The 7,500-nt window shown below is 41.9% G+C and overlaps 1 protein-coding gene across 5 annotated transcripts in view; it reads right to left on the bottom strand.

Annotated features, from left to right (window-relative positions):
• Window positions 1-7,500, bottom strand: part of LOC127007134 (monocarboxylate transporter 10-like) — a 37,687-nt gene that overhangs the window by 20,938 nt on the left and 9,249 nt on the right. The window lies entirely within an intron of this gene.

Genomic DNA, 7,500 nt, shown 5'->3' with positions numbered 1-7,500 from the left:
TGTATAATAGGCCATTCAGACAGCCACCCAAACACACACACACACACACACACACACACATGTCCATTCCACCTTTTTTTAACTTTACTTCAACGCCCTCAGTTATTATTATTATTATTATTATTATTATTATTATTATTATTATTATTATTATAGACAGACGAAAAGTAAGAAGAAAATAATATGAATCACAGAGATACAGGAAAAAAAAAAGATAGGAAATGAGATAAAAGAGGAAGATCTAAAAGTCATTAAAAATAAGGATAGGAAGGAGGAAGATACAATAGAAAACAGGAGAAGGAGGAAGAGGAGGAGAAGGTGGAAGAGGCGGAGGAGGAAGAAGAAGAGGAGGAGGATGAGAAGGATAAGGAGGAAGAGGAGGAAAAGGAGGAGGAGGAGGAGGATGAGAAGGATAAGGAGGAAGAGGAGGATGAGGATGAGGAGGAGGAGGATGAGAAGGATAAGGAGGAAGAGGAGGAGGAGGAGGAGGAGGAGGATGAGAAGGAGAAGGAGGCAGAGGAGGAGAAAAACCAAGCCGAATACGAAGAAGAGATTGAGACAGATTACAAGGAAAGAAGGAAGATATAGTCATACTGATATTAGTAAGAGGAAGAGGAGGAGGAGGATATACGATAAAAAAACAAAACAAGAAGACTGTAAACACGGCTAAGCTCGTAACACAAACCTGCTGGCTCACTGGGAGGAGGATAAGGATGAGGATGAGGATGAGGAGGAGGATGCAGAGAGAACAACTGATTCACACACACACACACACACACACACACACACACACGTAACCGGGGCACCTGCATCACACACACACACACAGATACACCTGTCCTAACCTTACACCACACATCTGAACGTTAACACCTGCCTTATATAACACCTCTCCTTTCCTTGCTTTACCTGCCTTCCTCTATACAACCTTAAAAAATCATATACGCAAAATCAATGAATAAAATAAAGAGAAAAAAATATCCTACCTTACCTTACCTTAAAATACCTTACCTTTTTAACTAACCTGTTCCCCTCTCTATACGACCTTGAAAATAAAAATAAAACATATACGCAAATTAATGAAGAAAACGAAGAAAAAAAAACATTAAATCAACAAGAAATTAAACAAAGGAGGGACAAAGGAGTCGCAGTTTCTTGAAGGTGTTGTTGTTATTGGTGGTGGTGGTGGGGCGGGGGGGGGGATGGGGGGGGTTAGGGTACGGTGTTTGTGGTTAGCGGCAAGTGGTGGTGGTGGTGGTGGAGGTGGTGGTGAAGGACGGAAGGGAATACGAGAGATGGTGGATGTGACTGTGGTAATGGAGAGGGGGAGGAGGAGGTGGACCGGGGAGGGGGGAGGGAGCGAAAGTGGTGGTGAGGTGGGAGGGTGGGGGGGGAATTGTGGTAATCGTTGTGTGAGGTGGAGGAGGACGAAGTTAAAGGAGGTGTTAGTGGTGGTGGTGGTGGTGGTGGTGGAGGAGGGAGAAGTCCACGTGCACTGGAAATAAAGCTATCTAGGAGGAGGAGGATTAGGAGGAGGACGAAGAGGAGGAGGAGGAGGAGGAGGAAGAGGAGGAAGCTGAAAATGAGAAGGAGAGAGAACTGCTGCTGTTGTTATGTGTGTTGGTCTGTGTGTGTGTGTGTGTGTGTGTGTGTGTGTGTGTGTGTGTTTGTCACGTGACGAATGAAGAGAGAACGGATGAGGATAAGGCGGAGATACGAGAGAGAGAGAGAGAGAGAGAGAGAGAGAGAGAGAGAGAGAGAGAGAGAGCATATCCAATCTTCTTAACTAGGTGTCTGGTTGATGCTTTATCTTAAGTAAACGAGATAGGGTGACATTAAGCAGGCGCTCACACTCTCTCTCTCTCTCTCTCTCTCTCTCTCTCTCTCTCTCTCTCATTTCGCTTCTTTACAATATTCAACGGCCCATGAAACAATGTATTAAAACGAGTGAAAGAAATATATATACCAAATTTACAGAATTAACAACACTAATAAAAGATAACACGTAACAAAAATAAATAAATAAATAATAATTAATAAATAATAACAATATGCATCATTATCACGCAAATATCTCTAGGCAACAAACGTTATTATTTTTTCTTACGTTTTTTTCTTCACAGTTTCTTCGAATGATAACAATTTGGAGTTGGTGGCGAAGGGAAAAAAACTTGTGGTTGGTGGCGACGGAAAACAGACCTGTATATGGGTTGACCTTTCTCCCTCTCTCTCCCTATACAAGCATATCACCCCTCACCCTTCAGCCTCTCACCCCTAATCTCCCTCTCCATCATCTACATGCGACACCTTCTCCGCCTATCTAAGCTCCTGTGACCATGGAGAGATAGAGAAAAAAATATATAGGAGAAGAGAGAGAGAGAGAGAGAGAGAGAGAGAGAGAGAGAGAGAGAGAGAGAGAGAGAGAGAGAGAGAGAGATCAAGACCCTAAAGTGCAAACTAGGGTAGGTAAATATATGGGTGGACACACACACACACACACACACACACACACACACACACACACACACACACATACACACACACACACACACGTTTCAAGTGGAGCAAGTGTAGATGAAACGCTTCTATTTAAGTGGCAATCTTCCCTCCTTTTCTTTTCTTCTTCTTCCTCCTCTTCCTCCCTCTTCCACCTCCTCCTCTTCCTTCAACTCCCGCTTCTCCTTATTTTGTATTTCTTTCTTGTTTTTCATTCCTACTCTCTTTTTTTTCTCTATATTTCTATATCTTATTCTTTCTTTTTTCTTCTTGCATTTTTCTTTATATCTCCTCCTCTACCAAATTCTTTTCTACTTCCCCACCTTCCCTTTTTTTTAATGTTTTTTTTCTCTTAGTGGTCTGTGATATCTTTCCTTCTTCTCCTTTTCTTCTTCCTCTTCCTCTTTTTCTTCTTTTTCTTCTTCCTCACCTTCCCTTTTTTCAATGTTTTTTTTTCTTCTCTCTAGTGGTCTGTAATATCTTTCCTTCTTCTCCTTTTCTTCTTCCTCATCTTCTTCTTCTTCTTCTCTAACTCAACATCTTCACAATTTTTCTCTCGTTTCACATTCTCTTCATCTTATTTCTGTCATTGTCTTTCTCTCCTTCATCTCTCCAGGTTTTTTTTTTCCTGTTTTGTCAATATCTCCTCCTCCTCCTCCTCCTCCTCTTCCTCCTCCTCCTCCTCATATTCTTTACAAGCTCACGCACCTTTGTGACTCCGATGTAGGTTAGTCAGCTGCAAGGACGAGGAGGAGAGGGTACGAAGAAGGAGGAGGAAGAGGAGGAGGAGGAAGACGAGAAGTAGGTGGAGATGGAATAGAGGTGATGATTACCATATTAGCAGATAATTATTTCCTTTCATTACGTCGCCTTGTTATGATATTGACAAAGAAGGAGAAGAAAGGAAAAAAGTCAATTAGAAGGAGGAGGAGGAGGAGGAGGAGGAGGAGGAGGAGGAGGAGGAGGAGGGAACAAAGTAAGGCAACTGAATAGAAAAATACTGCAATTACCGAGAGAGAGAGAGAGAGAGAGAGAGAGAGAGAGAGAGAGAGAGAGAGAGAGAGAGAGAGAGAGAGAGAGAGAGAGAGAGATTTTATTATTTATGGTGCCCTCTTCCGCTTTCGTCCATTTGCTATTAAAGATATCTCCATTTTTATTCCCGCCGAAGAGAGAGAGAGAGAGAGAGAGAGAGAGAGAGAGAGAGAGAGAGTGTGTGTTGAGGCGTTTAAGCAGCGCATGGATGGTCTTGTCTTTTCTAATGTAAGTTTAGAGATGCTGAAGTTTATATAAGTTTTTAGTTACGGTGCAGAAGAAGAAGAAGAAGAAGAAGAAGAAGAAGAAGAAGAAGAAGAAGAAGAAGAAAATGAAGAAGAAGAGAAAGGAGAAGAAAGAAAGAAAGAAAGAAAAAAGACAAACAAGGGGAACAAGAGCAAAAAGAAGGAGGAAGAAGCAGAAGGGAAGAATGAAAGATAACGAAGAGGAAAGAGTGGGAGAAAAATAACCAAGATAGCAAAGAATAACTGATGATAAAGAAGACGAAGAACAAGAAGAGGAACAAAAAGAAAAACAAGAAGACAATGATAAAGAACGACCACGTAAAACCTAATCTTTTTGCTATTATTATTATTATCTTAGTGTATTAGTTTACATGTGTGTGTGTGTGTGTGTGTGTGTGTGTGTGTGTGTGTGTGTGTGTGTGTGTGTGTGTGTGTGTGTGTGTGTGTGTGTGTATTTACAAGCAAGGTGCAGGCGAACTTTTAACGAGAGATATCAAGGACGTATGCACTATATAGGAGGAGGAGAAGGAAGAGGAGGAGGAGGAGGAGGAGGAATAAGAAAGGGAAGACAAAGAGGGTCAGAGGAATATACAGCAACAAAGAGTTAGAAGAGGAAGAGTAGGTGGGGGAGGAGGAGAAGGAGTAAGAGGAGGAGGAGGAAGAGGAGGAGGAGGAGGAGGGGGTGAAGGATGAGGAGGTGGAGGAGAGGGGGAACAATAACCTCTCACATCACATAATCTGGAGTACAGTGACTTCCTTATTTGTCACCGTTACACACACACACACACACACACACACACACACACACACACAATAACAAGCACAAAAACACTAAGAAGAAGAAGGAGAAGAAGAAGAAGAAGAAGAGAAAAAAAGAGGAACACGAATAAAAGAAATGCACGTGAACTTTATACATTATCACAGACATCTAACATAAGAAAATACGCACATAAACAACAATGAATGAATGTGTGTGTGTGTGTGTGTGTGTGTGTGCGCGCGTCACCACATACATACAAAAACATTACACTACCTAGGAAGCCTTACAAAGAGAGACAAGAGGCGTGCTAAGGCCTAAGAGAGGTTTGAGGGTTATTTGTTAGCGGGGACCGAGTTGACAGCAGGGCGTGAGTAAGCAAGCGAGAGAGAGAGAGAGAGAGAGAGAGAGAGAGAGAGAGATTGCTACTTTGATAATCATATGAGTGTGACGTCAATACACAGACAGATGAGTAGATTATATAGACGTTCACTGTAAAAATAGTAATGAGTGGGAAAAAGAAAAATAATAATAAATAATAGAAATAATAGCAATTTCTCTCTCTCTCTCTCTCTCTCTCTCTCTCTCTCTCTCTCTCTCTCTCTCTCTCTCTCTTAACCTTGCCCAAGTAAGCCCACATAAATATGTTATGGTAAAGTCAGACAACCTTGAATACAGTGTATGTGTGTGTGTGTGTGTGTGTGTGTGTGTGTGTGTGTGTGTGTGTGTGTGTGTGTGTGTGTGTGTGTGTGTGTGTGTGTGTGTGTGTGTGTGTGTGTGTGTGTGTGTGTGTGTGTGTGTGTGTGTGTGTGTGTGTGTGTGTGAAGGTCATATTTTAGTAGCTTGAAAGATTGAACGTTCAGCTAAACGAAAGAACGAAAAAATAAATGATAAGATGATAACAACGATAAGTGTTTAATAATAATAACAACAACAATAATAATAATAATAATATTAATATTAATAATCATAATCATAATCATCATAATAATAATAATAATAATAATAATAACAATATGTACACCAAATATACAAATTATGCAAAAGAGAGAGAGAGAGAGAGAGAGAGAGTGAGTGAGAGAGAGAGAGAGAGAGAGAGAGAATTAGTGTACGAAATCCCACTGGCGCCAGGATCTGCTGAACCATCGTCCCCCCCCTCTCTCTCTCTCTCTCTCTCTCTCTCTCGTGTTTAATTAATTTCTTCCTCCATTACTACTACTACTACTACTACTACTGCCTTTTCTGAATTCTGCTATGCGCCACATACTTTACACAAGAAAAGACTTTGGAAGACAGGAAAGAGCTGAAAGGAAGGTTGGAGAGAGACTGGAGGAGGAGGAGGAGGAGGCAGGAGTGAAAGGATGGAGGAGGGAAGAAGAGGGAGGGAGGGAGGGCCATGTGGCAATGTATATGGCATGTAGGGCGAATATCTCTCTCTCTCTCTCTCTCTCTCTCTCTCTCTCTCTCTCTCTCTCTCACGCCCCATTAACCATGCAACACACGCCCTGACGACTCAATTGCACGAGAGAGAGAGAGAGAGAGAGAGAGAGAGAGAGAGAGAGATTGTTCTATAGCAAATCATGATACAAGACGCTACCGAGACATTTACAGCTTGCGTTCATCCCTTATCTCACTCTATCTCATCGTCTGTCTGTCTCACCGTTAGTTTTACCTTGTTCGAGCATCTCTCTCTCTCTCTCTCTCTCTCTCTCTCTCTCTCTCTCTCTCTCTCTCTCTCATCCATTTATAGGTAAGGTATAAATAAAGGATAAAAGTATAGCTTGTTCCTGCATGTGCAAGTTCCGTTCCCATGATAAATACTTACTCAGCTCGTGAAATTCTCTCTCTCTCTCTCTCTCTCTCTCTCTCTCTCTCTCTCTCTCTCTCTCTATCTTGAATCGTGTGGACGCAGAATCTTATAACACTTGGGAGATAAGAACGCCACACACACACACACACACACACACACACACACACACACACACACACAGACACACACACACACACAGACACACACACACACATTGTTGACTTAGGTTACGTCGTGTCAGTTTATAGGGATGGTTGTTTGTTTGTTCGTCTGTGCGTGTCTATGTTTTTTTCATTTTTTTAAGTTTTACATTACACGATTCATAATTGATTGAGAGAGAGAGAGAGAGAGAGAGAGAGAGAGAGAGAGAGAGAGAGAGAGAGAGAGAGAGAGAGAGAGAGAGAGAGAGAGAGAGAGGTATTACTATCCCTTAGTTTAATTAATCCTCCCATAACCTATATACGTGCAGTGCTCTCTCTCTCTCTCTCTCTCTCTCTCTCTTATTATGCTATGTAGAGAGGTCGACTGTCTATACACACACACACACACACACACAGAAGGTCACGTGTCTGTGTGTATATTCATGTGTTTGTTTTATGTGGCAGTTATCTCCATGTACTAAGTAGAGCTTTTATACCCGACTCTCTCTCTCTCTCTCTACTACCCTTTTTTTTTGTCTCCTTTTAACTTTTCCTCTCCATCTCTCCTTCCCTTATCTTCTTGAATCAACACCCTCCACTAAATCAACAGCAACACAATCAGTCGAACTCCCCAACACATTCACATCTCTTGAGGCGAACTTATATAACACTTCTCCCTGTCTTCGATTACCTCTGACCTTTAAAGACCTAACCGTGTACTCTCTCACCTCCTATTCCTCTTCAGACATCAGCATCCACCAACACAGCAAACCACAATCACCTCATATGGGATGGTTGTTGTTCCCCTGAGTCCTTGGTTAGGTATTTAGTATAAGTTTTCCGTCGAGTGATAGTGTTAACATCATGACCTGCTGCTGGACTTGTAAAGGTTGCTCTTTCACCGGCAGTAGTAAAACACTCACCTGTCATAATACGTTTCCCTGCCCTCGACAAATCCTACACCTCAGCACACATAACTCTGTTCCCTTAAATCATCTCCTTTTCCTATACTTTCCAGCC

This window comes from Eriocheir sinensis, chromosome 34 (genome assembly GCF_024679095.1).
Source record: "Eriocheir sinensis breed Jianghai 21 chromosome 34, ASM2467909v1, whole genome shotgun sequence".
Classification (NCBI taxonomy): domain Eukaryota; kingdom Metazoa; phylum Arthropoda; class Malacostraca; order Decapoda; family Varunidae; genus Eriocheir; species Eriocheir sinensis.
Note: the sequence above shows the minus strand (reverse complement) of the source record. Positions and strands in the feature narration are given on the sequence as shown.